Source organism: Triplophysa dalaica, chromosome 5 (genome assembly GCF_015846415.1).
Source record: "Triplophysa dalaica isolate WHDGS20190420 chromosome 5, ASM1584641v1, whole genome shotgun sequence".
Lineage (NCBI taxonomy): Eukaryota > Metazoa > Chordata > Actinopteri > Cypriniformes > Nemacheilidae > Triplophysa > Triplophysa dalaica.
The window spans coordinates 17,441,715-17,459,345 of NC_079546.1; the positions used below are offsets into that span (position 1 = coordinate 17,441,715).

At 45.1% G+C, this 17,631-nt stretch overlaps 5 non-coding genes across 5 annotated transcripts; all 5 read right to left on the reverse strand.

Moving 5' to 3' along the window:
- Positions 1-3,377: 3,377 nt before the first annotated feature.
- Positions 3,378-3,449, reverse strand: trnaq-cug (transfer RNA glutamine (anticodon CUG)). Its single transcript has one exon. It is a non-coding gene; the product is annotated as a tRNA-Gln (tRNA).
- Positions 3,450-3,558: 109 nt separating this feature from the next.
- trnaf-gaa (transfer RNA phenylalanine (anticodon GAA)) lies at positions 3,559-3,631 on the reverse strand. Its single transcript has one exon. It is a non-coding gene; the product is annotated as a tRNA-Phe (tRNA).
- A 5,308-nt stretch (positions 3,632-8,939) lies between these two features.
- trnac-aca (transfer RNA cysteine (anticodon ACA)) lies at positions 8,940-9,012 on the reverse strand. The gene has a single exon. It is a non-coding gene; the product is annotated as a tRNA-Cys (tRNA).
- A 1,338-nt stretch (positions 9,013-10,350) lies between these two features.
- Positions 10,351-10,423, reverse strand: trnaf-gaa (transfer RNA phenylalanine (anticodon GAA)). Its single transcript has one exon. It is a non-coding gene; the product is annotated as a tRNA-Phe (tRNA).
- Positions 10,424-11,940: 1,517 nt separating this feature from the next.
- trnaf-gaa (transfer RNA phenylalanine (anticodon GAA)) lies at positions 11,941-12,013 on the reverse strand. The gene has a single exon. It is a non-coding gene; the product is annotated as a tRNA-Phe (tRNA).
- Between the last annotated feature and the right edge of the window lie 5,618 nt (positions 12,014-17,631).

The following is a 17,631-nucleotide window of genomic DNA, read 5'->3' on the forward strand; positions in this document are numbered from 1 at the left end:
TTGAATTTCGAGTCATAAAAGCGAAATGTGTATCCAAACCTAGTTTTCTCACACCTGCGATTTATTCGAAAGCGGCCCCGACTGGTGCACAGGGCGAGAACCCAGTCCAGTGGTCTTGTGTACTTCGGCAATGAGTTATACAGCCTAAACCAGCAGCAGAGTGCCTTAGAGACATGGTCCTTCGTGATGATGTACTTTAAAGCTCATCTTTGTGCTCCAGAAGCATAAAAACGGTGGGTCCATTATTTACCTATGGAGACCCTGTCAAATAAGTTATGTTAGGCATGTACATTCCTAACTTATTTAATGGGACCTCGTAGTTAAATAATGGACAATGCCTTTATGTGTTTTTACCTGTTAATTACAGCATTATAACACCTTTATTAAGCTTAATATCGGTTTGTCCATTATTTACCTATGGAGACCCTGTCAAATAAGTTATCTGTGGCATGTACATTACTAACTTATTTAATGGGGACCTCCTAGGTAAATAATGGACAATGCCTATATGTGTTATTACATGTTAATTTCAGCGTTATAACATGTTTATTATGCTTAAAACAGTGTGTCCACATTTACCTTTGGGAGCCATGCCAAAAGTGTTATGATTGACCCAATCATAACTTATCCAATGGGGCCCTAATAGGTAAATAATGGACAAAGCGTACATTCATAACATAAAAATGGTGTGTACATGAGACACCTACGGGGGAATCGTCAAATAAGTTACGACTGGGACTTCCTGTGACTCATCAAAACACCGGAAGTAACAGGCATAACTTATTTGACAGTGGCCTCGTAAGCTGTCATTGGACAATACTTTAAATGGCTTATTTTAAGATTTTTAACAAATTTCATATGACAAACCCACAGATATGCATTCTGGAAGCAACCCATCAAGATATATTACACATTTCAGGCTGTTAAAAAGCTTATTTTGCATACAAGTGGACTTTTGAAATAATTATTTTTCTGCCCAACTTTTTATTCTTATTTATGCTTTATTTTTGTGCAAATCATTTGGGGCTTCGAATGCTAGTCCTTCACATCATTAAGTAACACATATTCAAAGGCCATACCCCTCGCAGTAGGGCAAGTTCTCGAAATAAAATCACAAAAAATATTCCCAAAAAATTAACGTCTCACATTGTCCCCAAAACGGGCAATATAGCACATAACGTGGCCGTACGCACTCGGTACGCTAGGAAACGAATGAGGGGGCTGTGACGAGACATAGAATGTGAATTGGGGTCATTTGAACCTCCGGGGTCAGTTCTGGGGTCATCGTACGATAGCCACCTATGAGGACACCAGAATAGGTTGTGCATGTCAGAGGCTCCCGTACGGCCCGCGCATGCCCCAGGAGCCCAACACTTAGCAGAAAGTTGCGTCTAGTAGCCCTTGACAACATACCTAAAGGGCTAGTTGGTGACGTGCTATCAAATATTTTTTCTTCCTTTTCATACATCTCTCTTCCTCCCATTGTTCTCTATGGATAAGGGGTTAGGCTAAGGGATTGGCAAATAATTCCAGGAAGAAATGGGTCTCGGGAAGTGTCTAGAGACAAGGAACTCGAGATCCAGATAGGGGAGCCCCTGGCGGTCAAACTTTTCGCATATCCAGGCCCTGTGACCTTTTGACCCCTGAATTCTTGAGCGTACATTAGTAGACTATTTGTAGGCTGTCGGTGTCTTCTCTGGCAAACCGAGCGGTCAAATAGGTCGGAGGGGCGCGGAACTCCAAGACCCGACCCGGGGGCCTGTGACGGGCCACATACGTGAAAATTAGGCCAATCGGACCATTCTGCGGCAGTGTCCATCATGAGCCTATGAAATGAATGGGATAGGTTGCACGTGTCAGAGGCTACCGTACGGCCCACGCAGGCCCCAGGAGCCTGAAACCTAACAGAAAGTTGCGTCACGTGGCCCTCGACAACATACTGAGGGAGCTAGGTCGAGAAGCAAAGTTAAATATTTTTCATTATTTTTCATACATCTCTGTTCCTCCCGTTGTTATCATTGGGCCTTTTGCCTGAAAAGGGTTCATTTTCAGACTTTGAACAGTTTTCGTGTGACAATCTCACAGATATGCATTCTAGAAGCACCCCAAAAAGATATATTACACAATTCAGGCTGTTAAAATGCTTATTTTGCATACAAGTGGACTTTTGAAAGAATTATATCTCTGCCCAGCTTTTTATGCATAATTATGCTTTAATTTTCTGCAAAAGCTTTGGGGCTTCGAATACTAGTCCTTGACATCAGTAAGCAACACATATTAAAAGCCCATAGCCCTCACTGTAGGGAAAGTGCTCGAAAAAAATCACAAAAAATATTCCCAAAAAATGAACGTCTCACATGGAACTCAAAACGGGCAATATAGCAAATAACGTGGCCGTACGCACGCCGTATGCTAGGAAATGAACGAGGGGGCTGTGACTAGATATAGAATTTGAATTGGGGTCATTCGAACCTCCACGGTCAGTTCTGGGGTCATCGTACGATGGCCACCTATGAGGACACCAGAATAGGTTGTGCGTGTCAGAGCCTCCCGTACGACCCGCGTAGGCCCCAGGAGCCTGAAACCTAACAGAAAGTTGCGCCACGTGGCTCTCGACGACATACCGAGGGAGCTAGGTCGAGACGCGAAGTAAAATATTTTTCATTATTTTTCGTACATCTCGATAGCTCGTTCGGACCTCTGAGTGCCCGCGCACGCCTGGCGCGGGCGGCATGCATATTCAACGACTTTTTGTCAGATACCCCACGAGGGCGCGTTTCGGCACTTTCGCGGTGTAGCGCCATCAATAGGCAGCAAGGGGCTTCAAACTGCCAACTCTAGGTGCGCAACGGACGAGAGGAAGACTGTGGTAGAGTTAGGTGGTTAGGGGACGCGAAAGGCACCTTTTGGAACGTAATGATGAAGATTAGGCAGTTAGGGGGATGTTTAGGCGTTTTGCGGCCAAGCGCCATCAATAGGCAGCAAAGGGCGTCAAACTACAAACTCTAGGTGTGCAATGGACGGTGAGGAAGACTTCTGTAGAGTTAGGCTGTTAGGGGACGCGAAAGGCACCTTTTGGACACAGTGATGAAGATTAGGCAGTTAGGGGGATGTTTAGGTGTTTCGCGGCAAAATGGTACATTTTGCAGTACTTTACCACCCCTTGTGGTGTCCGCACGATGCCTTTGACGAAAAATGGACCCTAAACTACGATAAGGGAAAAAGTGCCACTCGCCATCGCAAAGTGAGCAAATGAGGCATACGATCCCTTCGCACCCCTAGTCGTCCAATGGCAATCAATATGAATGGGGTTTTGTCCACCGTTTACCTAACTTCCCTTACATGCCCCCCTCGAAAAAGTGTAGGCTTCCAATGAGAGGTCTCACCGAGATTTGAACTCGGATTGCTGGATTCAGAGTCCAGAGTGCTAACCATTACACCACGAAACCCAATGTGAAGCTGTTTTCGACATGCCAGATTCTGAAGAAAAGAGCGCACGGTCTTGTGAATGCAAGAACTCAACTATAACTAGAGCAAAGCATTGGACAGAGGGACGCATGCCGAAACCCGGGATCGAACCAGGGACCTTTAGATCTTCAGTCTAACGCTCTCCCAACTGAGCTATTTCGGCCACGTTTGCAGACTTCTTGACTTGCGAATCGTAGTCCGCGGACGACCCCTGGCGCTGAAGCCCTGAATTATGGAAAGAATGCCAGAGAAAAGCCCTTCGCCCGTACAGGGATCTAACACGCGACCTTGGCGTTATTAGCACCACGCTCTAGCCAACTGAGCTACCCGGCCATGGGTCTCCTTCTTTCATGATCTGGATTGCCATAGTGCCATGTGCAGCGATTGTGATTTCAAGGCGCTTTGTGTAAGCAGTTTCATTGAGCCAAAAGCTATTTCAGATAATCCGCGGGAATTTGCTCAAATGGCAGAGCGCTCGTGTGGCATTCGAGAGGTAGAGGGAATGACGGCCTTATTCTCCATATTAGAGGCTTTTGGAGCTTCCTTCGTGTGACTTAGCCCTCCCTATGCTACCTATTGAGGCTCACCGCTGCAGAGAAAGGTCTCCGTGTTGATTCCTGTTCATATATTCAGTCACAAAAAGCCTTCAGTGCCCCTCGTCTCTCCTCGCAATGGCAGTGGTAAGCCCCTGAATCGGTTCCGCCCAAAAACTGCCGGTGGACTGCTAGGTCAATGTTTGTGGGGAAAGACTTTCCATTACTCTGCAGTAAACTAAAGAAAAGGCCACAGTGCACTTATTTTACAGGGACAATCCCCCTGGAGCAATGTGGAGTAAAGTGGCTTGCTCAAGGACACACTGCTAGTGGATGCTGGGATCGAACAAGCAACCTTTGATTTACTAGTTCAGTGGTTTAACAAACTAGACCACCATCTCACACCAGTGGCATCGGTGGCTTCTACTGCCATGCCCCCTCCAAAATGATTCCCCGACGGGGAGTTAAGCTTTTTCTTTGCCGCTGTCCAATTGCTTGGATGAGCTGGGTTTAAACATTCTAAAGAACAGCTGAAGAAGTGCCTGGTATGGCTCTTTTTGAACAAATTGCAGTACGTTTGTCCCTTTTTAAAGGGGCCGGGCAACAGGCATAGTGTCACGGGGTGACGAAAGGGAAGCGGAACTAAGTCCCGCTGGAATTGTGTTCCCACCCGGGACGGTGTCGCTGTAACACCGGTCCACTTCCGGGTTGCGCATTATGTCACCATAACAACGCTAATGACGGATTGACATCTGGTGCGGAGAGTTTGATGTTGGGATCTGTGAGAGGATTGTGGAGGCGGAGTAACCATATAAAAAGGAAGTACAGAGACCATGAAGTTGGTGACCCCTACTGGTTGTTCGTTCTCCCGGTTGTTCTTCCTGGTTGTCCTTTCGTCGGATGTGTTCCCCTGAGAGAAGTGGATTCCTTTGACGGTTGGGCTGGCGTGCGAAGGTATCTGAAGATTGTTGTGGGGTTCGGCTGTTCGGCTGTGTGACAGATATAACGGCCATCGAGTGGAGATATTGAGGACGGAAAGAGAGTGAGTTATGAGGACCAAGTGAAGACCAAGCCGCGCCATCATCATCGGAGGGAAGATAAGTAATATGATCTTGGAATTCGATTGAATGCATGCACCTGCACTGAGACTGATATAAAGTTGTGAAGTGGATTGATCACGAGGGTTGTGTCACTGGACAGTGCGTGGATTAAGTGATCATTTGAACTCCTGTTTTCTCCTTCGAGTGTGGGCGAGAAGCGCTCGGTCCCCGGGTCAGTAAGGAGGCATTCACACTTCCTCGCTATTTGGTGAGACCCGATCCAGCCCGACAGTGGAAGGAGCAAGCGTTGGGTGAGTGCTGGCTCTATTTGCACTGAGAGTGGATATGCAGTGCCTGAAGTGGTGTGTCTGCACAATAATTGCTTGAAGTGAAGTTACAGAGTGTGGGGAATATATACAGAGTTAATGCCGTACGCTCACCACCTCGAAAGCCCACCACTGTCACCGTAACAAAAACCCAGGCGTTCCGTGTGAAGATTCTCCCTACCTGCTGGAAGATTGTGTGTACGTGTATTAACTTACTCTGCTGTGCAGCTTGCAGGATCCTCCGGGCCAAGCGCCGTATGTGATGTCGCTGTGAAGGGAGGTGGACATCAGAAATATTCCTTTCCTTGTCTTGACCGAAGCATATCCCAGCCGTAAGCCCTCACTCGTTCAAAGAACATATATCTGTTGTCGAACTACTTACTCTGCTGTGCAGATCGAAGGATCCTCCGGACCAAGTGTCGTATGTGAAGTTGGCTGTAACGAGAGGTGGACATTAAGAAATATTCCTTGCATCGTCTGGACCAAAGCATCTATAAGTTCTACTTACCAGGATACTCCCCCACTCAGTGGACGGGTGGCCGACTCCTCTTCTCCCTTACCGGCCACGTACAGGGACGAGCTGCCAAAGAGAACTCCACGCCCTCCCGGCGTCCGATCCCGTTCTGGTTTGGAGACACAGAATTAGCACTGAGACTTTTAATTGATTTTAACTAAATAAACCTTGTCAAACTTTTACTCTCTCGTCTGTCTGGTTTTCCTGGTACGCTCCTCGAGGTGGTCCTGGGTTTCAGGGGTGGGTGCAGTCTGGCTTGACCCCCCGACCTGTGACAATAGTGCTGGGATCTTCATGAGAAAAGTGAAAACTTCCTCACCCTTCTTTTCCGAAGGGGGTTTTCTGAAAATGAGCGTGACGCTCATTAGTTTTGACACGCTTTTGCACTTTAATTCTGAGTTAAACGGACCGATGTGCCCAAGCCACCGGTTGGCGTGTTCGGCTGTTAAGTCAAAGGTTGGTGGTTCAAGCCCACCAAGGGACGAAAGCTGTGTGGCGAGCAGCTACAATTTTCTGACCCCAAAATGTTGAGGCCCGCCAGAGAAGCTCACTCAACAGAGTCTTACTCTACTTACTTGCATAGTAGTAATCCATATCATAAAATGTTCCCATGTTTTTTTAAAACCATAGGCAACCACCAAACTACTTTATATCAAAACCTTAGTTTGAAAAAAAAACATGATTTGATGGCAACATCACATGATGGTTTTACCACAATAAATCCCAAGTTAACTGTCTTATAGGTTTAGCCATTTTTAAAATGTTTACAATTTCAAAGAAGCTTTACAGAAAATGCATGTACCAATGTTACAATCAATCAGAAGATTGTCAGCCCACTTTGTACTGGTAAAATATCTATCCATCCATCCATTTTCTACCGCTTATCCGGGGCTGGGTCACGGGGGCAGCAGTCTAAGCAGGGATGCCCAGACTTCCCTCTCCCTAGCCACTTCCTCCAGCTCTTCCGGGGGACACCGAGGCGTTCCCAGGCCAGCCGGGAGACATAGTCCCTCCAGCGTGTCCTAGGTCTTCCCCGGGGTCTTCTCCCGGTGGGACATGCCCGGAACACCTTACCGGGAAGGCGTCCAGGGGGCATCCGGAAAAGATGCCCGAGCCACCTCAGCTGGCCCCTCTCGATGTGGAGGAGCAGCGGATCTACTCTGAGCTCCTCCCGAGTGACCGAGCTGCTCACCCTATCTCTAAGGGATCGCCCGGCCACCCTGCGGAGAAAGCTCATTTCGGCCGCCTGTATCCGGGATCTTGTCCTTTCGGTCATGACCCACAGCTCATGACCATAGGTGAGAGTAGGAACGTAGATTGACCGGTAAATCGAGAGCTTCGCTTTGCGGCTCAGCTCCTTCTTCACCACGTAAAATATCTATAATATTTGTAAATTAACAATATGTGAATGATGCAAAACATTATCTAGCAGAGTTCTGTGGACAAATAGATGGGGATATATCAATATGAGTAACTCTGAAAAGAGTAAACATTGTCTGTTCACATATATTGCCAATATTGTAACAATACAAAGTGGGTTGAAAAATCTGCAAATTTATGCAGTGATTACAATACATCACATTTGGTAGTTTGTATGTCCATGTTTATTTGCCATCATCTGAAGTCCTCATGAGTGTTGGTGTCATCGTAAGTCTACACAGGTTATCCTGGATCCAAACTAGAGCTACTATAATCTCTAGTTACTTTAGGATGTGCATCGCTTGGAGGGAGAAACAGGAAAGCAGAAGGAGAAGGATTAGCATAACTGCTGTTGGTATTATTTCAAGCAAATGATGAACATGTGCAGTTTTTATTTCATTACTGGAGAACAAGGTTACAAGATGTGTTATATGAATGCTTGACTAAAAATGAATAATGACTAATGATGCTGAACATTCAGCCTAACATCACAGTAATACATAAGACTTAGCTCTATATTCAGATAAAAAAACATCTGAAAAGTTTTTCGCGGCAGGGCCCCATTTACTTGCAGGTAACTGTTCATGTACCTTCGGACAGACTGCCTCTATTAAGGATACACATCTTGCTGGCACCCCAAGCTCCCACGGAAAAACATTCACGAGCATGTGCTCCCTGGTGGTCTAGTGGCTAGGATTCGGCAATCTCACCACCGCGGCCTGGGTTATATTCCCGGTCAGGGAATGCGGTTTTGGGCGCCCTCTTGCTATTTTTTCATGGGACCTTGAAAACACTGGGCTATGAGGGTCTCCAAGGCTTAAAATGATGCTTCCTTCGAGATGGATGCGAACCAGCGACCTAAGGATAACCAGTGAGATGCCTACAGTCCTCCGCTCTATCAACTGAGCTTTTCGACGGCTACCAAGGTAAAAACGTCAAGACACTGTAAAGACATCTCGTAAAAAATCCCAGCTGTACCTTCTGTACTTTTCAGTTGTCGGCACCTAGAACGCAGCACTTTGTGTCCAGCAATTGTTGCCTGAGACTCAGGAAGCACAATATAATACAAGGTAACTACTGTTTGCTCACTTGAATTTGGATTGTGCAAAGGAGTTAAAATGTAGAAGGTGCCAAGAAAGGCTGATAAACGAGATAAGTGGGTATTTGTTTGACCTCCTACACAGCTGACTCGACAGAGCCACACTGTGAAACAGCAGCTTTTTCATTTGAAAATAGCCAATTGAGAAAATGGAAATTCCCATACCTGGAGTTGAACCTGGGCAACCTGGGTGAAAACCTGGAATCCTAACCGCTAGACCATATAGGACGCCTTAGCTGTTGTCTTCCGACCTGGAGGTGACGTGCACTTCAACTGTTTCCCACCACAGAGGAAGCGAAATAACAATCACACATTTGAAGTGCAACGCAGAAGATTGTCTACTTATCTGAGCAGGTGCTGACAATAATCTCGCAACAAGCAGGGTGAAACCAAGAGACCTAAGGATGACCACTGAGATGCCTACAGTCCTCCGCTCTACCAACTGAGCAATCGAAGGCCCGGGTACTTGTTATCGTCTGAGTTATTTTTGGGCCTTGTCAGCAGAAGCCCTCGTGGCACGAAAAATGAGCGGAGGGGCAACGAGCCAGCCAGGAGTCGAACCTAGAATCTTCTGATCTGTAGTCAGACGCGTTATCCATTGCGCCACTGGCCCTCCCTGAGGGCATACAGGAAGAATGCAAATCGACAGCGGTCAAAGGGGCTGAGACAACTCACGCTCGCTGGAACAAACCCGTGCCTGGTAATCAAGACCTTCAGAGGTTTACTAGCAACTTCAAAGCAGATGTGGATTGGAACCCTTAACACTGTCTGACATGAATTAGTGCAAGGCCGTTTCCATGTAAAGCCGAGCCTGGAGTGTGCAAAGCAATGTCAGAAGTGGGATTCTAACCCACCAATCCAGAGGAGACTGCGACCTGAACGCAGCGCCTTAGACAGCTCGGCCATCCTTATTGTCGAGGCGTCCGCCGGTACACCTACGACTTTCCGAATGACCCGTGATTGCGGCCGTTCAATGGCACACAGGCCATTTAGAAATAACGTCCTGCCTGGAGCGCAATTCCCAGATAGAGGGGACCTGTCCTCCTCACTTTTTGACACTTCACTCTTCGATTTGATGCTTATTTATAAACCATGAGGTCTGTTTCTAATTTTTGCAAGAATTATATATATATTAATCCAATTGCATTAATGATCAGCCTGTTAAGAGCATTTCCTAATGAACCCTGTTTTAATTGGGAAGATTATTTAGAATCTGTTCTAGTATAATTGGCATGGAATGGCGTCATTTGAGTAGCTTTGTCAGTAATTTGCTCGCGATGAATCCATTTCAATTGTTACACTTTGTTTGTATGTTCAGTAGATTTTACTTCAAAATAAGAATATTGACCAAAATAAGAATATTGACCGTTGTAATCGAACAGCCCTGATTTACAGTAAGGGCTATGTGTATGGCTTCATTATCCCAAGGAGTTTCCGTCCCTTTACCTGTTTCATAAAAAAAGTTAACCTTACAGTCATTTAAACTAAGTCCTGCTCCTTATACGATGCACTAATTGTGCTTTCACACCTCATATGAAATTGATGAATCAGATTTAATGAAAAGTTGTGAATTTTTGTGAATGTTGTTACTTTTATTTTCATAAAACATTGCATACTGAAATGTCAGGCTATTCTGTTACTGAAATGAAAACGGTCAGACCAGAGTTGCGCCACTGCCAAACAGTTTAGCGCACAGCGATTTCCTATGTTTTCTCAGATTGTATCACATCATGGTCACAAGCAAGAAAATCCATTCTTAGAACTCCCCGCAGCCTGTTTATATGTGCAGTTCCCTTCCAACACAAACGTTTGGCCGAAACCAAATGGATAGCTTCCCCGTTATATCAACAAAAGGCCTAGTCTTTTCACTTTTGACTGTTGCTGTTAAATGGTCCGTGCCGTGGCAAGAGCTCCACTATAACTAGAGCAAAGCATTGGACAGAGGGACACATGCCGAAACCCGGGATCGAACCAGGGACCTTTAGATCTTCAGTCTAACGCTCTCCCAACTGAGCTATTTCGGTCACGTTTGCAGATTTCTTGACTTGCGAATCGTAGTCCGCGAACGACCCCTGGCGCTGAAGCCCTGGATTATAAAAAGAATGCCAGAGAAAAGCCTTTGGCCCGTACGGGGATCGAACCAACGACCTTAGCGTTTTTAGAACCACGCTCTAGCCAACTGAGCTAACCGGCCATGGGTCTCCTTCTTTCATGATCTGGATTGACATAGTGCCACCTTGAGTGTCCTCACAATACGAGGAACGCTTAAAGCAGGGCTCGTCCGGGATTTGAACGTGGGACCTCTCGCACCCAAAGCAAGAATCATGACCCTAGACCAACGAGCCGAGCGGTGTGCAGCAATTGTGATTTCAAGGCGCTTTGGAAAAGCATTTTCGCCGTGTGCCCCGTTTCTTTGAGCCAAAGCAATGCGCGTCTTTTTCAGATAACGCGCGGGAATTTGCTCAAATGATAAAGCGCTTGCTTGGCATTCGAGAGGTAGAGGGAATGACGGCCTTATTCTCCATATTAGAGGCTTTTGGAGCTTCCTTCGTGCGACTTAGCCCTCCCTATGCTACCTGTCGAGGCTCACCGCCGCAGAAAAAGGTCTTCGTGTTGAATACTGTTCATATATTCAGTCACAAAAAGCCTTCAGTGCCCCTTGTCTCTCCTCGCTATGGAACCTGGACACAAATGACAAGAATCTCCCATATGGTGTGCGCATTGCTTTTACCCAGAGCAACGTGATGCAGGGCATTTCACGATCAGAGACAATCAAGTTGTCACTTAAGATTCCACAAGTTTTTTTTTGCTGTGTAACTTGCATTTTCAATAAACCAGTGTGGATATGTGAGGTGGTTTGTTTCCTTGCCCTTTTCTTGTAGTTTCTTGAAAAGGGTTATCCTCCATAACTGTTGGGTAATTGTCAAAATAAGGCTAAGCAAGAAAAATCTCTCTCCCCAAATCTTCTCTTTATAGTACGTGTGTGTGTGCAATCACATTAACGTTTCAGAAATAGGCAATTTGTTATATTTATTTTCCGCTTTGCCTTGGTTGTATTGACCTTTGGCTCATTGTGTACTGTTGGCCTGTTGTCAGTGTGAAAGCAGCAAATGCTACTTTAACTTGAGGTTTACTGAAACCTAGTTGTTAACCTACCATTGTCTTACGTTATCATTACAAAGACCCTCCACCATTCTATGTGCTTCCTCGTTCACATGTACAACACTTTTCCTGCACGTAAACAGATGAAATTCACTTGTGTTTGCCTGACAGCTTAAACGTTTTAGTACAAAGGTAAAAGAGCGGGGCTGTAACAATCCCTGGCATGACCCCCTCGAAAAAGTGTAGGCTTCCAATGAGAGGTCTCACCAACATTTGAACTCGGATTGCTGGATTCAGAGTCCAGAGTGCTAACCATTACACCATGAAACCCAATGTGAAGCTGTTTTCGACATGCCAGATTCTGAAGAAAAGAGCACACAGTCTTGTGAATGCAAGAACTCCACTATAACTAGAGCAAAGCATTGGACAGAGGGACACATGCCAAAACCCGGGATTGAACCAGGGACCTTTAGATCTTCAGTCTAACGCTCTCCCAACTGAGCTATTTCGGCCACGTTTGCAGACTTCTTGACTTGCGAATCGTAGTCCGCGGACGACCCCTGGCGCTGAAGCCCTGAATTATGGAAAGAATGCCAGAGAAAAGCCCTTCGCCCGTACGGGGATCGAACACGCGACCTTGGCGTTATTAGCACCACGCTCTAGCCAACTGAGCTACCCGGCCATGGGTCTCCTTCTTTCATGATCTGGATTGCCATAGTGCCATGTGCAGCGATTGTGATTTCAAGGCGCTTTGTGTAAGCATTTTCCCCGTGTGCACAGTTTCATTGAGCCAAAAGCTATTTCAGATAATGCGCGGGAATTTGCTCAAATGGCAGAACGCTCGCTTGGCATTCGAGAGGTAGGGGGAATGACGGCCTTATTTTCCATATTAGAGGCTTTTGGAGCTTCCTTCGTGTGACTTAGCCCTCCCTATGCTACCTATTGAGGCTCACCGCTGCAGAGAAAGGTCTCCGTGTTGATTCCTGTTCATATATTCAGTCACAAAAAGCCTTCAGTGCCCCTTGTCTCTCACCCCAATGGCAGTGGTAAGCCCCTGAATCGGTTCCGCCCAAAAACTGCCGGTGGACTGCTAGGTCACTGTTTGTGGGGAAAGACTTTCCATTACTCTGCAGTAAAGTAAAGAAAAGGCCACAGTGCACTTATTTTACAGGGACAATCCCCCTGGAGCAATGTGGAGTAAAGTGGCTTGCTCAAGGACACACTGCTAGTGGATGCTGGGATCGAACAAGCAACCTTTGATTTACTAGTTCAGTGGTTTATCAAACTAGACCACCATCTCAAACCGGTGGCTTCGGTGGCTTCTACTGCCATGCCTCCTCCAAAATGATTCCCCGACGGGGAGTTAAGCCTTTTCTTTGCCGCTGTCCAATTGCTTGGATGAGCTGGGTTTAAACATTCTAAAGAACAGCTGAAGAAGTGCCTGGTATGGCTCTTTTTGAACAAATTGCAGTACGTTTGTCCCTTTTTAAAGGGGCCGGGCAACAGGCATAGTGCTGGATCTTCATGAGAAAAGTGAAAAAACTTCCTCACCCTTCTTTTCCGAAGGGGGTTTTCTGAAAATGAGCGTGACGCTCATTAGTTTTGACACGCTTTTGCACTTTAATTCTGAGTTAAACGGACCGATTTGCCCAAGCCACTGGTTGGCGTGTTCGGCTGTTAAGTCAAAGGTTGGTGGTTCAAGCCCACCAAGGGACGAAAGCTGTGTGGCGAGCAGCTACAATTTTCTGACCCCAAAATGTTGAGGCCCGCCAGAGAAGCTTACTCAACAGAGTCTTACTCTACTTACTTGCATAGTAGTAATCCATATTATAAAATGTTCCCATGTTTTTTTAAAACCATAGGCAACCACCAAACTACTTTATATCAAAACCTTAGTTTGAAAAAAAAACATGATTTGATGGCAACATCAATTGTGGTTTTACCACAATAAATCCCAAGTTAACTGTCTTATAGGTTTAGCCATTTTTTTAATGTTTACAATTTCAAAGAAGCTTTACAGAAAATGCATGTACCAATGTTAAAATCAATCAGAAGATTGTCAGCCCACTTTGTACTGGTAAAATATCTATAATATTTGTAAATTAACAATATGTGAATGATGCAAAACATTATCTAGCAGAGTTCTGTGGACAAATAGATGGGGATATATCAATATGAGTAACTCTGAAAAGAGTAAACATTGTCTGTTCACATATATTGCCAATATTGTAACAATACAAAGTGGGTTGAAAAATCTGCAAATTTATGCAGTGATTACAATACATCACATTTGGTAGTTTTGTATGTCCATGTTTATTTGCCATCATCTGAAGTCCTCATGAGTGTTGGTGTCATCGTAAGTCTACACAGGTTATCCTGGATCCAAACTGGAGCTACTATAATCTCAAGTTTCTTTAGGATGTGCATCGCTTGGAGGGAGAAACAGGAAAGCAGAAGGAGAAGGATTAGCATAACTGCTGTTTGTATTATTTCAAGCAAATGATGACCATGTGCATTTTTTATTTCATTACTGGAGAACAAGGTTACAAGATGTGTTATGTGAATGCTTGACTAAAAATGAATAATGACCAATGATGCTGAACATTCAGCCTAACATCACAGAAATAAATAACACTGTAAAAAGGTTCAGACTTGAGGAAGAAAGTAGGCGGAGTCGGCGTGGCTGGGAAAGCGTAAGAATCTCTTTATTTACTACAATACTTCCGGGTTGTAGACCCGCTCACTCAATAACACAATCTCTTTGGTTGTGACGAATCTTTCCTTTGGATCGGACACTCCTCGACACCTTGTCTCTCTCGGTCCGTCGATGCGCGCTTTCCCAGCCTGGTTTCTCTCTCTCTTCTCTTCTCCTTTGTCGTGCCTTAAATGCGTCTCCTCGCCAATTACTAGAACAAGAAGCAGGTGATTTCCCTCTAGCGTTGATCTGCTTACTCACCGTCATACTCCCGACACGCCCCTCTACCGCAGACCGTGCTAGACCACCCCCCCCTTTCCACAAACACTTTGCTCTATATTCACATAAAAAACATCTTATTTAAATAGTGATAATATTTAACAACATTTCAGTTTATACAGTATTTTTTGTCCAACTAAAGTAAACTAAAATCATAATCTAAAAAATGTAAACAGTAGTGTATATGTTTGTGGTTTTACTTACTAGTCATATGGTTTACAGCGCTTTAGAGATGTTTTCTGACAGGAGGTCTGCACCACCTCTGCTGCTCGGCCATCAGCGAGGAAGAATCTACAAACATAACATGCAGTTTGTCACATAGTCAAGAAAATGTAGTATGCAGTGCCAGATTCATTAAAAGAAAACAAACAAGAGTAAAGTTAAAACACTGAAAACAAAAAGTATAGTATTCAGTAAATACACAAAAATATATTTGCTAAGATAACAGAATTTATGCTTTTTAGGTTTACTAATTCATTTAATATTGCTAATTCAATGCCACTCATGTTTTTGTCACTCATGAAATCAAATAACAACTTTTTGACCATATCTGTTAATGATAAAACATTAAAACACGCTTGAATTAGTTGCAGGACATTTCTGTGCTCCATGTAAGTTACAGAAGGTTACATTGCACATAAATACATCCAATAATACATTGACAACATGTACAAAGCTGTCAAAACCTCTCTTCTACAAAATAAAGATGTTACTAGAAAAAGAAAATAAGTAAAAAAAGAAATTATTCAAAAGATACGTGTCAATTACAAGTAATAAAAGTGTCAACAATAGTTGTTTGTATTATTTGTGTGATTTGAGTGACTAAACTTACCTGAAAACACTGAAGAAACCAGTCAGAAACAAAGCTTGCTGCTTTTATGTTTCCTGGTGCCGCCCCGTTTCCATGGGAACTCCCTCCTCTACAGTGTTTGCAATCGGTTAGCGCGTTTGGCTGGTAACTGAAAGGTTGGTGGTTTGAGCCCACCCAGGGAGGAAAGCTTTGTGGAGAGCATCTACAGTTTGCTGACCCTAAAATGCTGAGGCCCGCCAGAGAAGCTTGCTCAACAGAGTCTTACTCTGAAAACTTTTTAACTGGGTTCAGATCGCAGCAGGGCCCCATTTACTTGCAGGTAACTGTTCATGTACCTTCGGACAGACTGCCTCTATTAAGGATACACATCTTGCTGGCACCCCACGCTCCCGTGGAGAAACATTCACGAGCATGTGCTCCCTGGTGGTCTAGTGGCTAGGATTCGACGATTTCACCACCGCCGCCTGGGTTAAATTCCCGGTCAGGGAATGCGGTTTTGGGCGCCCTCTTGCTATTTTTTCATGGGACCTTGGTTAAAAACGTCAAGACATTGTAAAGACATCTCGTAAAAATTTTCCCAGCTGTACCTTCTGTACTTTTCAGTTGTCGGCACCCAGAACGCAGCATTTTGTGTCCAGCACTTGTTGCCTGAGTACAATAGAGTACAATACCTGTTGTGCCCTGATAATGGTGGCCACGGTGAACCTACTCAGGTTTGGACGGACTCTTAGTCCTGCTTCAGCCATTGTCATGCCATGGACAATGACATGGTCAATGACTGTTGCTCGCATCTCGTCCGTAATGATGGTGCGAGGTTGTCTTGCTCTCCCTCCTGGACCTGCTCCTCTTCTTCCATGGCCAGCTCCTCTTCTTCCATGGCCAGCTCCTCTTCTTGTTGTTCCTGTTGACTCAGGAAGCAGAATATAACACAAGGTAAATACTGTTTGCTCACTTGAATTTGGATTGTGCAAAGGAGTTAAAATGTAGAAGGTGCCAAGAAAGGCTGATAAACGAGATAAGTAGCCATTTGTTTGACCTCCTACACAGCTGACTCGTCAGAGCCTTACTGTGAAACAGCAGCTTTTTCATTTAAAAATATACAATTGAGAAAATGGTAATTCCCATACCGGGTGTTGAACCCGGGCCTTCTGGGGGAAAACCAGGAATCCTAACCGCTCACTTTTTGACACTTCACTCTTCGATTTGATGCTTATTCATAAACCATGAGGTCTTGTTTCTAATTTATTGCAAAAAGTATTTATATTAAACCAATTGCATCAATGATCAGCCTGTTAAGAACATTTCCTAATGAACCCTGTTTTAATTGGGAAGATAATTTAGAATCTGTTCTGGTATAAATGGCATGGAATGGCGGCATTTTTAGTAGCTTTGTCAGTAATTTGCCCTCGATAAATCCATTTAAATTGTCACACTTTGTTTGTATGTTCAGTAGATTTTACACATCTGGCCGGCACCCCCTGCTCCAGAGCAGGAACGTTCACGAGCGTGTGCTCCCTGGTGGTCTAGTGGCTAGGATGCGGCTCCGCGGCTCGGGTTCGATTCCCTGTCAGACAATGTGGTTTTGGACGCCCTCTGGCTGTTTTTCATGAGAATTCGAAAAGACTGGCCTTTGAAGGTCGTCAAGGCTTAAAAAGGTGCTTTATTCGAGCAGGATTCGAACCAGCGACCTAAGGATGACCAGTGGGATGGCTACAGCCCTCCGCTCTACCAACTGTGCTATTGAAGGGCCGACACTGGTAGACGACACTCGCTGTCAAGGTTCATGGTACCCCAACCGTATACCTTGAGGAACATCAAGGCCCCTGTATTCTAGAGCGTACATTAGTAGTCTATTTATATTGTGTCTGTGTCTTTTCTGGCAAACCGAGCGGTCAAATAGGTCGGAGGGGCGCGGAACTCCAAGACCCGACCCGGGGGCCCGTGACGGCCCACATACGTGAAAATTAGGCCAATCGGACCATTCTGCGGCAGTGTCCATCATGAGCCTATGAAAATGAATTGGATAGGTTACGAGTGTCAGCGGCCCCCGTAGGGCCCAAGGGGTCTCTAGAGGCCCCCAAATTTATATTCTGGTAGTCTGTAGGCCCCTGTTTCACATACCATAAGGGCGGCTTTCTAGAGCCGAAGCAAACAGTTCTCAGTGTGTTTCACACAAACCTCTCAATCAGGCCTCTTTGACTGAAAGACACTTAGAGCCTCTTTCATTGGCAAAATGAACCAGAGTGAGGTTCAATCTTTTTTCACAAAAATGGCACCTAGAAGTGACCTAGAATGACGACACTCGCTGTCAAGGTTCATGGGACCCCCACTGTATACCTTGACGT